This window comes from Triticum aestivum, chromosome 4D (genome assembly GCF_018294505.1).
Source record: "Triticum aestivum cultivar Chinese Spring chromosome 4D, IWGSC CS RefSeq v2.1, whole genome shotgun sequence".
Lineage (NCBI taxonomy): Eukaryota > Viridiplantae > Streptophyta > Magnoliopsida > Poales > Poaceae > Triticum > Triticum aestivum.
Genome location: NC_057805.1, coordinates 292,870,042 through 292,876,987, shown reverse-complemented (window position 1 = coordinate 292,876,987; position 6,946 = coordinate 292,870,042). Strand labels below are relative to the sequence as shown.

The 6,946-nt window shown below is 42.2% G+C and overlaps 1 long non-coding RNA gene across 1 annotated transcript; it reads right to left on the bottom strand.

Annotated features, from left to right (window-relative positions):
• Positions 1–2,971: 2,971 nt before the first annotated feature.
• On the bottom strand, positions 2,972–6,703 carry LOC123099919 (uncharacterized). The gene is made up of 5 exons (XR_006448302.1): positions 6,328–6,703; positions 5,494–5,576; positions 4,617–4,794; positions 3,514–3,633; positions 2,972–3,219 (listed from the first exon to the last, which is right to left on the bottom strand). It is a non-coding gene; the product is annotated as an uncharacterized lncRNA (long non-coding RNA).
• Between the last annotated feature and the right edge of the window lie 243 nt (positions 6,704–6,946).

The window sequence follows — 6,946 nt, the reverse complement described above, 5'->3', positions numbered from 1 at the left end:
AGATGAAGCTGAAATTTTATTGAATAATATGTTGACCAATGAAAATAATTGGACACTTTCTAAACCAACTCCTAAGCCAACTCCGAAGAAAAGGGGTGTTCTATTTCTCAGTCCCGAAGATATGCAAGAGGCACAGAAATATATGAAGGAAAAAGGTATAAAAGCTGAAGATGTTAAGAATTTACCACCTATGAAGAAATACATGGTCTTAATTTACCGCATGTTCAAGAAATATATGATCTTAATTCATCACCTATTGAAGAAACACATGGTCTTGATAACCCGACACAGGTAGTAAAGGTAAATTCTCTCTATAGATATGATAAAGCTGAAATCCCTCCTACTAAGTTTGCTAGCCAATGTTTGGATGAGTTTGATAACTTTATGGTTAAGCAAGAAAATTTCTATGCTTATTTTGGTAGACAATTAAAACAAAATGCTTATATGATTGAACACTTGGGTGATTATATGTCTAGAGTTAAAGGTGAACTTAAACTCATTAGTAAACATGCTTCTATGGTTACCACTCAAGTAGAACAAGTACTTAAAGCTCAAAATGATTTGCTCAATGAATTAAATAGTAAGAATAATGATTATGCTGTTAGAGTGGCTACTAGAACTGGTAAAATGACTCAGGAACCTTTGTATCCTGAAGGCCATCCTAAGAAAATTGAGCAGGACTCTCAGAAAAATAATATTGATGCACCTAGTCCTTCTAAAAAGAAGAAAAAGAAAAATGATAGGACTTTGCATGCTTCTAGTGAACCTATTGCTGAACCACCTGAGAATCCAAATGATATTTCTATTTCTGATGCTGAAACACAATCTGGTAATGAACATGAACATAGTGATAATGCTAATGATGATGATGTTCATATTGATGCTCAACCTAGCAATGATAATGATGTAGAAATTGAACCTGCTGTTGATCTTGATAACCCACAATCAAAGAATCAACGTTATGATAAGAGAGACTTTGTTGCTAGGAAGCACGGTAAAGAAAGAGAACCATGGGTTCAGAAACCCATGCCTTTTCCTCCCAAAACATCCAAGAAAAAGGATGATGAGGATTTTGAGCGCTTTGTTGAAATGATTAGACCTATCTTTTTGCGTATGCGATTAACTGATATGCTTAAAATGAATCCTTATGCTAAGTACATGAAAGAAATTGTTACTAATAAAAGAAAGATACCGAAAACTGAAATTTCCACCATGCTTGCTAATTATACTTTTAAGGGTGGAATACCAAAGAAACTAGGAGATCCATGAGTACCCACTATACCATGCTCCATTAAAAGAAACTATGTTAAAACTGCTTTACGTGATCTCGGAGCCGGTGTTAGTGTTATGCCTCTCTCTTTATATCGTAGACTTGATTTGAATAAGTTGACACCTACTGAAATATCTTTGCAAATAGCCGATAAATCAACCGCTATACCTGTCGGTATTTGTGCGGATGTGCCTGTTGTGGTTGCAAATGTTACTATTTTAACGGACTTTGTTATTCTTGATATTCCCGAGGACGATAGTATGTCTATTATTCTTGGGAGACCTTTTTTGAATACCGCAGGGGCTGTTATTGATTGCAGTAAAGGCAATGTCACTTTTCATGTTAATGGTAATGAGCATACGGTACACTTTCTGAGGAAACAACCTCAAGTCCATAGTATCAATTCTATTGGAAAATTTCCATCGATTATTTTTGGAGGTTTTGAATTTCTTCTACCTACTGTCAAAAAGAGATATGATATTGTTACTATTAGGGATGTGCATATCCCCGTTGAGGTAACATAGTGTTATTCGAAATTTCTCCGGTTTCATGTTATTCGAAATGAGTTTGTTAACAAGACCTGATCAACCTTGTTAGTGGATTCCTTTTGATGAGCATGAGATGGATGAAGTTAGAAAGCACAACCTTCTGTACCCTCCTTTTACTTTCTGTTATTTAGTTTAAATAAAGTAAAAATAGTATTTTCTGTCAGTTTTCTGAATTATTCGTGCAATATAAAAATACCCCGAAAATAAAAGTTCTCCAAATGCCCTGTCAATTTAATATGATTTTTTCTGGAATATTTGAGAATATTTGGCACTTAGAACACAACAGGGGGAGCAAGCACCTGGGCACGAGGGTCCAGGGCGCGCCCCCTGCCTCGTGGGCCCACGGTGGTTCCCCTCCACTTATTCCAGCCACCACACACTCCTTCCTCCAAAAAAAATCACCAACCAGCTCAAGCACGAGTTCTAGCTCATTTTGCTGCGATTTTCGATCTCTTTGCTCAAAGCACCTCTCACAAAACTGCTTGGGGGATTGTTCCTTGGTATGTGACTCCTCCAATGGTCCAATTAGTTTTTGTTCTAGTGCTTTATTCATTGCAAATTTGTGTTGCCTAGGTGACCATGTTCTTGAGCTTGCATGTCAAACACTACAAGAAATATGTCAACTTGTGACCCTCACTATTGGCCGCTGAAAGGTCATAGTTTTTCATTTGCGACCTTTTTTGACCAAAAACAGAAGGTCAAAAGCTGGCAGTCGTAAACTGAAATTAATGACCTTCTGTAAAAGGTCGTTGGTTCTTCGACCAAAATTTTGGTCACTAGCAACCTCCCCAGGCCACGTAGGCATCCAACGTGGCAAGCTGATGTGGCACAGGAATCAGCCCGGTCCAATTCGGTTTTCTACATGGGCCTAGCCCAATAATTCAGCCCATTTATGATTTTTTTCCTTTTAATTTTGGTCAGCTACATTGGCCTAGCCCAGCAATTCGGCCTTTTATTTTCTAGGCCTTTGGCCTTTTCGCTTCCATTTCTTGTTTGGGCCTTGGCCTTTTTACATTCCATTTTAAACCAGGTCCCACTAGCAGATCATCCAATTAGGTCCCACTTGTCGGTTTTTCTTTTGTTTGTTTCCCATTTTAAAGGACTCACTAGTGAAATTGGACACCAAGGGTGTTGTTTAGGCGCCCCACGTTAGTTCACTATTTGTGCAATAACCAATAACTTAATTCAAACAGAGGCAATAACACATACAATTTCAGACGACAGCCAAACGAAGTACTTTACAGTCATGGCAGTACAAATCAGGTATTCAACTATAAAATACACCTAATATTAACATGGCCAGCTCCAGGGAGCTAAAACACATAGTTGGGTGCTGGTTTTCTTCGGGATTCTTCTCCTGGAGCTCTTGTACACCAACTTTTGATGAATGAAGGCCAGTATCTACAGGTTATAAATCAAAAAAGATAGGAAATCAAGTGAAGCCGTGCATATAACATTCTCCTAACAATGAAAAACAGCTGCTGAAGTTGAGATCTACTAAGAAACCGTGCATATAACATTCGCATAACAGCAAAACTGCGATATATTTGTAAAAGGGCAAATGATAAGTACCAACCCATGCATTTGGTGAGAATATAACAACAGATTAAGAGCATATGATAAGTACCAACCCATGAATGCAGCAACAATACAGAGAGCTGGTATCAAGAAGAGCACAAATTAAGAGAAACTTACGGTCCAGGAGCCGACCTTCCAAAGGAGCAGCATGGTGCGTCGTTGTGCCTTCATCGGGAGTTGCAGGTCGGAGTTGTGAGCTGCTGCTTTGCTTCCCCATATAAGACACTAGGTTCTCTCCTAAGATAGCAACCCAAAAAACAAAAAACATGATTAGGGAGCTGGTACATAAGAAAAGGAATTCATGCACGAATGACATATACAACTAAAAAAACAGGATATGAAATATATTAGAATTGCATATTAGATGGCTGCAAGATAACTTTTGCTTCATATAGAGTAACTAGAATTAGCACCCAAAAACTAGAATTTACTAATGTGTTTGTCACACTACCAAAATTCAAGACAAACCATGACAGGGAGACGAGTGAATTGCAGCAGAGGAGGCATCTAATTTGACTACCGCAATCATTGAGTGAAAGCAAACATCAAAGAATTCAGAAATTTCTGAACTGAATGCAAGCAAGTTTGCACATGACACAGCAGGTCTGTGGTCCCTAATTAGATTAGATATTCCGACTCATGAGCTACATGCATAGACACTTACTAGAACCTGCATGTGCTTAAACTAGAAATAGAACAAAAGAAAATTGAACCTATCTAACTCCAGGTTGTTCCACTGCAACTCGGAATTTGCTCAACCGTATGTGTACATGCATCAGAGCATACATAAAATATTCAAGTCAATATTATCAGCTAACTGTGTTGTAATGAAAATAATTACTTAATGACTTGAGGTAAAAATTTATTTTAGACATCAAAATTTGCAGCGCTCATTTCAACCATGTTCAGATAAACTTGAGGTAAATTAGCAGTAAGGATATTAGTTACAAGCTAGGTGTGTAACTGCTGTCAACACCACCACCACCAGAGACACGCAAGATAAGCATCAACACCACCATGATCACCGGAGCACATATATAAAGCAAGTACACATGGGCAGCTACTGACAGACCCTAGAACCGCATGAATTTATCACCAGAGAGCTCCAGTAGGAGTTGATGCTTGGTTGCAGCAACTAGTAGAGCCCCACATCCAACCCAAATCATGGCCAAGGCCATGCAGGAGCTACACCAGAGAAGAAGGAACGGGGAGGAGCTCACCAGAGGGAGGTTGTAGCTGTAGCGGAGGCTCAGCCACACTACGGCTGTGGTGTGACCATCACCACATCCAGGAGAGGGTCTGGAAGCCACCGAAGCACCACTGCGGCGACCAGGGCAAGCGTCGGGCATAGTGGCGCCACCCCAGGGACATCACCGCACAGACATCTCCGGCCTCGCCCTGTTTCAAGAAATGTTCAGAACAACATTGTCAGACTCAATCAATTCTGAAGAAACCACCTTCGTCGTCAGAGACATACATACATACAGGAAGCAAAAGAAGAAGAAACAGAGCAGGGACCTGGTCGATCATGGGCATGAGTACTAACTATACTATAGAAGCAAGAGAAGCACATATATATATCCTATTTCTTCCACAAAGTGTGTATATAGATAGGTCGGATTTTTGAATGCATTGTTGTGTAAAAAACAAATATGTTGTTGAGGAATTTGAGTAGATTTTAGATATGTTAATGAGAGGCAAGAGTTTTCCCTCAATCAATCAACCTGCTGCAATAGTACTAACTATACTAGTCAGCGACGAATTTGGCAAGATAAAGCATAGTAGTATCAAACTGAAACACAATTCAGTCGCAAAACAACCACCAGCCTTACTTAGTACGTGAGCATCAAGCACACACACATCATACAGGTGCATCTTGAATAATATTTAACTGCCCAGGTTCTGTAGAGTGCTGATATAAGTTGACAGAGCAATGCCATTTATACTATGTCCTATTTACAGAGCTCAGGGTTGATTAGTTCAACACAAAGAAGCAGTTTGAAGCACACACACGCGGCATACAAAGAACCAGCAACATCACTGTCGATCTGCAATATCATAGTAGTCAGCGGCTACTTGTAAATCAGCGTTTCTTACCTTAGGGGGTGTACCTGATTTCCCAGTCTTCTAGGCAGCCACAGCTTCATCGTGCGCCATGCCTTTAGTGAACGCTTGCCTCTCTGTCATGTAGAAGTCAAGACTGTATCAACATACCATACACAATAATTTATTACTGAACTGAAAGTATAGGTGAACTAAGCTTTCACATGTGCTGGCTTTTAATGGGTCCAGGCGTAGGTGAGAGATTCCATAGCACTTAAATCTGTAGCACATCTCCCTTGCAATATGTAGTTTTCATCAAAAGTGAGCTTTGACACAATATAGCCACATCATTGGCAAATTATTTCATGGTGCAGCAGAACGAACCAACCGGATTGTTTCATATACAACAGACTGTCCATCTAACCCCAAGAAGCAGTTTGAAGCACACACACGCGATGATACAGAGAACTAGCAACATCTCTGTCGGTTGATTCCTCAACCAAATCTCAAATGGCCGGCCCCTGTCCGTACGCTCTATTAAAATGCTATAACTAGTACTGCTAGTATTACCATCTCCAGCGATAACGAAACCGCAGCGAGCCGCTACGCGGAAAAGGAATTCGAGTGCTCCTACGCACGCACGGGACTCTTCTATAGAATTCGGAGCGGAAGCACGGCGGCGCGGGGGCCCGGAATATCTCAATTCCTGGCGAGGCCCGCCCGTACAGGCACAAGCTCGCCCGTCGAGGGGCGCTCCGGGAATTCCTTCCACGCATTCGCCACTAGGACGAGGGGGACGAGCAGAACCGCGAGCACGAGGGGCGGAATTCGGCGAGCATTGCGCGCGGATTTGGACGGGGCGGGGACGGGGGAGAGTCGATCTCTCACCTGGAAGGATGGTCCTCCAGGCTCCTTGCGGTGGAGCTGGCTGTCGCGGATCGGGCGGCGGCGCGGCGCGGGGTCACCATGCCGGCCTAGCTCACGGTCGCCACCGCCATCATGGCCGCGTCGGCGAAGAAGGTGTGGGGGTGCGCGAGGTTTTGTTGGGCTCGTTGCGGGGCGTCTGCGAGTTGACGGGGACGATGCGAGACGGGGACGTCGGTGGTGGAAGGTGCGACGGCGACGACGCGTCATGGTGATGGGATCTGAGTTTGGGTCGGGAGCCGTCGGTGGCGGCGGCGAGGACATGAGGACGAGGGAGGAGGAGTGCGATGGGAGGAGGGGGTAGATGGGATCTGAGTTAGTGTTTGGATAGTTGGACTGCGGGTGGGGGTTTCCTTTATTCATTTTCTTTTTTTTCCTTCTTTTTTGTAGGTAGATGGATGGATGGATGTGAGATGAAGAGATGGATAGATGGATGGATGGATGTGCGTCATGTCATCGATCCGTGTGACAATGGACTCCACCAATGAGAATAGAGCACATGCAATTGTGTTTTTCCTTTTTTTTTCTTCTACATTTTCGTCTGAAAAAATCAAAAAAATGGTCTCCTATTATACACAAGGGT